The sequence below is a fragment of the Triticum aestivum genome, chromosome 7D (assembly GCF_018294505.1).
Source record: "Triticum aestivum cultivar Chinese Spring chromosome 7D, IWGSC CS RefSeq v2.1, whole genome shotgun sequence".
In the NCBI taxonomy this organism is placed as follows: domain Eukaryota; kingdom Viridiplantae; phylum Streptophyta; class Magnoliopsida; order Poales; family Poaceae; genus Triticum; species Triticum aestivum.
This window is the reverse complement of record NC_057814.1, coordinates 376500540-376508769: the sequence shown is the minus strand read 5'-3', so window position 1 is coordinate 376508769 and position 8230 is coordinate 376500540.

Here is an 8230-nt window from a genome sequence, read left to right as displayed (position 1 = left end):
AAAAAACGATGAAAGGGTAGGAGGATAGCAGACCTAAGGAGGACAGAAAAGAGGTTGAAAGAAAAATTAACATGAGATGAAACTTTATGTTTTTTTAGATAGTAGAGATAGAAATTCCCTACTACAATGTAAAATCACACGAAAGAAAGGAAATAAATGTGCTTTAGATTAATATAACCTGAAAATTAACATATTAGTTTAGATGGCTGGTGTATGTCCAAATTACTCTTCTTCTTTTATATATAGATATAAATATAAATGCAAAGGCTCATTAACTCTCTTTATCCTCTTTCTTTTCGAAAGACTTTTCTCAAAAAAAAGTTATCTCTAACAAATAACTGAAGAAGTTTCCTCGCGGAAAAGGAAGGGAATGTAAGGTATAGGATATAGAAGTGGTTGGTGGGATTGATCTATTACAACTCTCTGAAGTAGTAGCTGGTACAGATCAAATTACAGAGGAATGGAGTGTTCTAGCGAGATGAACTAGGTCAGGTAGCCGCCGCCGCCGGGTTCGGGTGATCCACTGGATGCCATCCTTGTTGCTTGCTTCCGGGTACTTGTAGGTTGTAGCCGAGTGGTGTGCATAGACAGGCCCGACCCATGAGTTGTCAAAGGGGAAAGCCCAGGTACGAGTATGGGCCAGGGGAGGTCCCTAACATCCCTCCCTTCTTGAAATGCGGCTTGCCCCCAAGCCGCTATCACGAAGGCTTCGCTAGGATCCCATGGTGCTTGAAGATCCTTGATCATGCCGGAATTCCCATGGTAGTTGTCGCGGTAGCAGCCATGGTTGAGGTGGACTTGAACGAGCTCGGAGAAGCTGTCGGGCTTGAGGTAGTAGTAGTCGTGGCCGACGGAGACCCGGTTGAAGTAGGTGTTGTGGTTGATGACCTTGGCGGGGAAGGCGACGGAGAAGTAGCCATCGTAGACGAAGCCGAAGTAGTGCCCGTAGCCGACGCAGCCTTGCGCGAAGATGTCGGCGAAGGCAATGACAGCCCTCCCTTCTTGAAAATGATCTTGCTTGTAGCATGTAAGGGATGTCGTACCACTCGTGGCCGGTGCTCTCTTGCTGATTACTAACACCAGTACAATCTTTGGCGGTTGAAGGTCGGAAGTAGTCATGGTGATGGTGATGCTCCTGAGATCCACTAACTTGTGCACTTCATCGGCAGGGTAATCGACCCAAAGAACAACCGAAGCATTGGCAAGATCACATGAGCAGTACCATGGTGGACACCCCTCAATTGTAGCTTGTATGTCTTCACGCCTGCACGCATCCACATCAGGTTCAGGGATTGACAATCACTGCTCACCAAACCGAGTAATAGAGTTTTCCAGCTTGTGGTAAGCATGAGTGGGGGTAGAACAACAGGCGTGCTGTAGTATGTGCACCAATTGCTCGAATGCACTCTCAATCACATAGATGTTCTGCAGCTGCTGAGCAAGTGGGCGTGTAACTGCACCTGAATTCAGATATGCAGTGCACTTCTCCAACTCAATCAGTATCAACAAACTTCCCTCCAGTTGGATCCCAAAGCATGGACAATTTTTTCTCTTAAATTCTTAGCACTCCACTGTATTAGGTTGTACTGCCCTATGAAGATGCATCAATGACTCACCGAATGTAGACAACATAGACGAATGACACTCAATCCCAGTCCCAGAAGTTGATATGTGCAAACTAAAACCTGAATACTTATATCCATGTGTTAGCTCGGCCTGTGTACAATTTGCTGAACTTCTCAAAATGGAAAGATTCGTACGATGCAAGTAACCAGTGATATCACCTGAGCTGAGTATGGTAGTGCAGCAGAACATCCATCCTGGATCCCAAATTCGCCAATAAAGACATATCTTATGGTACTCCGGAAACAACCATCCTCCAGGCCAAAACTGACTGTTGGCAACAAGTGGTTTTCCAGACTGGACCAAGTTCAGTATCACATAATGCATGCTTGAAAGAGTTGCATCCCGGAGGTCAACAGACTTGGACAGTTGCATGCCTTGTATTAACCCGTCGTGCAGTAGCATCATTGATTGATTGCCAAAGAGAACTGTACAGAATACATAAATAGCAGCAGATGGCCTTGACAGCTTCAGGTGAACATTGTCTGGACTGAACCTGAACCTCGACTGTACATCTTGAGCATGCAATTCATAGGAGGACTGCACATCAACGATAACTAATTGCCGTTCTCTAGTATCCAAGTTCAAATCATCCTTAAAAGGCATAATCAGCTGGCTCCGAACAATAATATCTCTTGGCACCATGATGATCCGGCAAACAGCCTTCTTGTAACGCCCACGATGCGGCTATATCTCCCACGTGTCGAGGCACAACTTAGAGGCATAACTGCATTGTGTTTTTGTCGCAAGAAGGGTCATCTTCACACAATCCCATGTAATGAACAAGAATGGGATAACGAGAGTTGGCTTACAGTCGCCACTTCACACAATACATAAATATAATTCATACATCATCCAAAATCCACACATAGACCGACTACGGTCAAATCCAAATGAAAATAAGATAACCCCAAATGCTAGATCCCCGATCGTCCCAACTGGGCTCCACTACTGATCATCAGGAAAAGAAACATAGTAACAACCACGTTCCTCGTCGAACTCCCACTTGAGCTCGGTTGCGTCACCTGCACTGGCATCGTCGGCACCTGCAACTGTTTTGGTAGAATCTATGAGTCACGAGGACTCAGCAATCTCACACCCGCGAGATCAAGACTATTTACGCTTATAGGAAAGGATGGTGTAATGAGGTGGAGCTGCAGCAGGCACTAAGCATATATGGTGGCTAACATACGCAAGTGAGAGCGAGAAGAGAAGCAACGCAACAGTCGTGAAGCTAGAAATGATCAAGAAGTGATCCTGAAACTACTTACGCTCATGCATAACTCAAACTGTGTTCACTTCCCGGACTCCGCCGAGAAGAGACCATCACGGCTACACACACGGTTGATGTATTTTACTTGGGTCGAGTGACAAGTTTTCTACAACCGGACATTAACAAATTCCCATCTGCCTCATAACTGCGGGCACGGCTTTCGAAAGATAATACCCTGCAGGGGTGTCCCAACTTAGCCCATCATAAGCTCTCACGGTTAACGAAGGATAAACCTTCTCCCGGAAAGACCCGATCAGTCTCGGAATCCCAGTTTACAAGACATTTCGACAATGGTAACACAAGACCAGCAAGACCACCCGATGTGCCGACAAATCCCGATAGGAGCTGCACATATCTCGTTCTCAGGGCACACCGGATAAGCTAAGCGTACAGGTACCAACGTAGCCCAAGTTGCCAAGGGACGGTCCCGCACGGTGCTCTAGTTTGGACCAACACTTGGAGGAGCACTGGCCCGGGGGTTAAAATAAAGATGACCCTCGGGCTCGCGAAAACCCAAGGGAAAAAGGCTTAGGTGGCAAATGGTAATACCAAAGTTGGGCCTTGCTGGAGGAGTTTTATTCAAGGCGAACTGTCAAGGGGGTCCCATAAATCACCCAACCGCGTAAGGAACGCAAACTCAAGGAACATAATACCGGTATGACGGAAACTAGGGCGGCAAGAGTGGAACAAAACACCAGGCATAAGGCCGAGCCTTCCACACTTTACCAAATATATGGATGCATTAATTAAATAAGAGATATTGTGATATTCCAAAAATATCCATGTTCCAACATGGAACCAACTTCAACTTCACTTGCAACTAGCAACGCTATAAGAAGGGCTGAGCAAAAGCGGTAACATAGCCAAACAATGGTTTGCTAGGAAAGGATGGTTAGAGGCTTGACATGGCAATATGGGATGCATGATATAGCAAGTGGTAGGTAGCGCGGCATGGCAATAGAACGAACAACTAGCAAAGCAAAGATAGAAGTGATTTCGAGGGTATGGTCATCTTGCCTGCAAGGTTCTCAGAGTTGTCGAAAGCTTGATCCTCGTAAGCGTACTCAACAGGTTCCTCGTTTACGAACTCGTCTCCCGGCTCTACCCACAGCAAGAACACAAGCAAAGGAACCACAATCAATCACGGGAAATGCACAAACAACATGATGCAAAACATGCATGATATGCGGGATATGATATGCGATGCATATGCGTGCTCCGGAAGAAAAAGGATGAACAAGGCAGTAACTTGGCAAACCAAGTATGCCACTGGAAAGATGAGATGATTTCGGTCGAAATCGATATAAAGATCACCGGAAACGGATGCACGGTTTGCAAATGGCAAGCAAAACAAGAATGACACGATTCTGCGATTAACAGCATGATAGCACTTAGAATACATCAAGTAACTATGCTATAGCACTCCAACATAGCAACAAAGCATATGACAGTAATCTACAGGAGATGATTGACAAAAGATGAACACTGAGCTACGGCTAGATCACACCATAACAGGTTCAAACAAGCATGACAAAAGTGCAAAAGATATCAGGTTCACAGACTGTAAAAATACTGGACATGGCTGAAACAGCATCAGGTAGCAATGTTCAGAGCAAGCAAAACACATTCTACATGAACTTAACATAGCAAAACAAGGCATGGCATGAATCTACTAAAAACATAGAATAAAAGTCCCTTACCGATCATGAGCCAAAAAGGATCAGAAGATATGATGGCACCCATGTAAACATGGCAAGTTTCGTTAACAGGTTTCAGACTTGGCAGAAAACAGAGCATGGCAGAAACAGTATTATGAAGGCATCTTTGTGAGCTTGATTCACTCATCACAAGGAAATGCATGACAACAAAATCATACCTACAGTAAGATGGCATGTTTATGAAGGTAACCATGGCAAGAGCAAATACATAGCATGTATGTATCAACTACAACAACCTTGGCAAAATTGAATATTATGTTAACATTCTGCCAGAAATATTTTATAGCAAAAGTAGAGCAAGATTAAGACATGCTAGGCACTCCATAATTGCAAACAGTGGCATGGATGGATAGAGAACAACTATATCTACAAAACATCCTTACTGAACATACTCAAAATAAGCATGGATCTCTCTGTAGCCACATGGATACATAGCAACAAAATAACAGCAGACAAAGACTTAGCAAAATCCTAAGTCCCTGAAATCAGAAACATCACGAAGCCTAGTTTGCATGCTTGTGCTAGTCACCACATAGATCACAAAAATACATGGCATATACCTCTGTAAAGATGGCATGTCATAGATCAAAATGCATGTAGAGCTCATATTCATAAGATGCATACATCAATTGCAACAAAAATAACAAATCACCGAGTTCTGATAAGTAACAGCAGAAAACATCATATAGCACTCTTGCACCAGAGATTTGGGCATCAAGATGGACTCAAACGAGCATGTCACAATGGAACAAAATGAAGAGCATCTCGAGACGAACATTTCGATATAACATGGACGCAAAACGGAGCGGTATACACGGAGTTATGATGCGATGAAGCGAGCAACATATTGCACTTATCTTCGGGACTTGGAGGATTTTCGCGGGGGGGGGGGGGGGGAGTCAACCGTCGGTGGATCGAGATCTGGCTCGGTCCGTCGGCGCAGTTGAGCTGGCCGGAGCGCTCGCCGGCGAAGGGGAAGGAGGAGGGCGCGGCGGCCGGCGGAGGAGCTCGAGGGAGGCTCGGGCGCCCTCGGGCGACGGGTGCCCGCGGCGTCGGCGCGGAGAGGAGCTCGGGACCGCGGGGGCCGACGACGGGGAGGAGAGGCGGCGAGGTCGCCGGAGCGGCGGGCGACGGCAGGAGCTCCGGTGCGGCGGCGGGCGATGGCGAGCTCGGGCGGGGTTTCGCGCGGGAGGCCGAGGGGCGGCGGCGCGGCCGGATGGGCCGAGAGGGTCCGCCCCGGGCCGAGCGGGCCGGCGGCGTACGGGCGACGGGGCCCCCACGTGTCGCGCGGAGATTGGCTGCGGGCGGCGGCGGCTGAAGCGTCCGGCGGCGGTGGACGTGTCCGGTGGCGGCGAGGGCGATTTTGCTAGGATTTCGACCCGGATTTCGAAGGGGGAGGTGTTTATATAGGTAGAAGGAGCTAGGAGAGTCCAAATGGGGCACGGTTTTCGCCCACACGATCGTGATCGAACGACCGAGAGCATGGAGGGGACTTAGAGGGGTTATTGGACTGTTTGGAGGGGGTTTTGCTGCAACACACAAAAGGACTTTGCGGTTACCCGGTTAACCGTTGGAGCATCAAACGACCTCCAAATGGAACGAAACTTGACAAGTGGTCTACCGGTGGTATACCAAGGCCACTTGACAAGACTCGGCCCATTCCGAGAACGTTTAACACCCGCTCACGAAAATAAATAAGAGGGGCGCGCCGTTGCGCGTGGGAGTGCCGGATTGCAAAACGGACAACGGGGAAAATGCTCGGATGCATGAGACGAACACGTATGCAAATGAGATGCACATGATGACATGATATGAGATGCATGACATGAACAAAATGCAAAACGAAAGACAAAACCCAACCACGGAGGGAATATCATAACACATAGCCGAAAATGGCAAGAGTTGGAGTTACAAATATGGAAAGTTACATCCGGGTGTTACACTTCTCAAGAATACATGGTGCCATAAGCTCATTTCCATCAGCAAGATCCATCCAAAACGATGGCCATGGTGTCGGCCGTAGCCTCATGTAAGTGCCAAGCAATGACTGCCTCACGCGGAAAGTTGCTGGCTGCAGTCCCACTGCTGTCACCTCTATTTTCAGCATCTGCGCAGTCTTAAGGGTGGATTGAGCAGCATTGAGATCTTGCAAGACAAGAATGCACCCCGTAGCAAGACAAGAGTGACGTTGTTTGGAAGTGACATGCTTAGTAAAATCTGAATTATCACTGTCATGCTTCAAGGACCACAAATGCAAGAACTGGTTGGTGAGTATCCCTCCGAAGCGTCCACTGAAATTGTACTGCCGCAGCCATGGTTTGTACACAAAATCTCCAGCAGTTGCAAACACCACTGAGTTAATCTGGAACTCCACGCGACCGCTCCCTGTAAAATCCTCTTGACACCAAAACTGGCAATGCGCTGACATGCCCATAATTAGCAGTTGTGTTCTCAGAACGGAGTGGCCATGCGACTCCCCATAGGAGTTTGTTTGAGCACTTAGGGGAAACAGACGGAGTGATGAATTCCCTCCTCTTCCGTCGCTGCTCAGTGGAAACCCAGAAACTAAGCTGCTCAAAATGCTCTGGTCGTCGCTCAATGGATGAGTGAGTTGAAAATTCCCAGAAGGCCATGGTTGCAACTGCACTGAAGTAACAATTGGAGTTTGCAAGTCAGTATGAATCCTCCTTGGCTGGTGATCAGGTGGCCACCATACACAGCCAGAGTGACTAGTGAAATATTCGCAAACAATGCCATGGAACAGAACAATGTCATCCTCTGTAGACTGCACTTGAACAGGGGGCGGCCACTGTTGCGGCTCAATTCCATTCCGCGATGGTGGCAGTAGCAAGCCTGTGCACTCACCCACGAGATGAACGCCATGTGGGCAATGCTCTTTGCGTGCAGTTGGCTGTACCGGATCGTCGCCATGGACTATGTAATCTGTCGAACACATGGTCAGTGTTGGTGCAGAGAAGTCGCTGGGGATGATGAGGACGACGCCATGGTTCGCCTTGCTCATCACTTGCGTGGAGGTGTTAACAGACAGGGCATCGAGCTCCTGCACGTCGGCCTTGGGGTCGATGTCGATGGTGGTCGTCACGGAAGAAACGATCTCAGCACTAGAGGTCGTTGCCTGCCCCGGAGTGAGCTGCTCGACTGCTTGGTGGATGTGCTCGACCATGGGCTCGAGGTGGACAGCGGTGGTGTCGACCTGGGTCGAGCACTCCGTCGAACAGATGATGGGCACCATCACGACGCAGACCGAGGCTGCATCATGGGCGACCATGGGGATCTCTTGGGCCTTGATGGTGGAGCATGAGGTGTCGGGGACGGGCGTAGGTGAGGCATGCGTCATGGTTGAGGCCGCCGGATCGACAAGTGAGGTGACCACAGGAGGGTCACCCACTCGTGCAATACCCAACGCTGAGCACATCTCGTCTGCTTGAGCGCACAACCTCTCGAGATACCACAACAACTGCTCCTTGGCGGACATGGCATCCCACTCTGGTGGTTTGACGGCGGGCATGGTGTTGTCGCCGGTGGAATTGGGAGAAAAAAATTGAAGGGGAAGGGTGGTGCCTGGCTCTGTATACCAGATGTAAGGTACAGGATA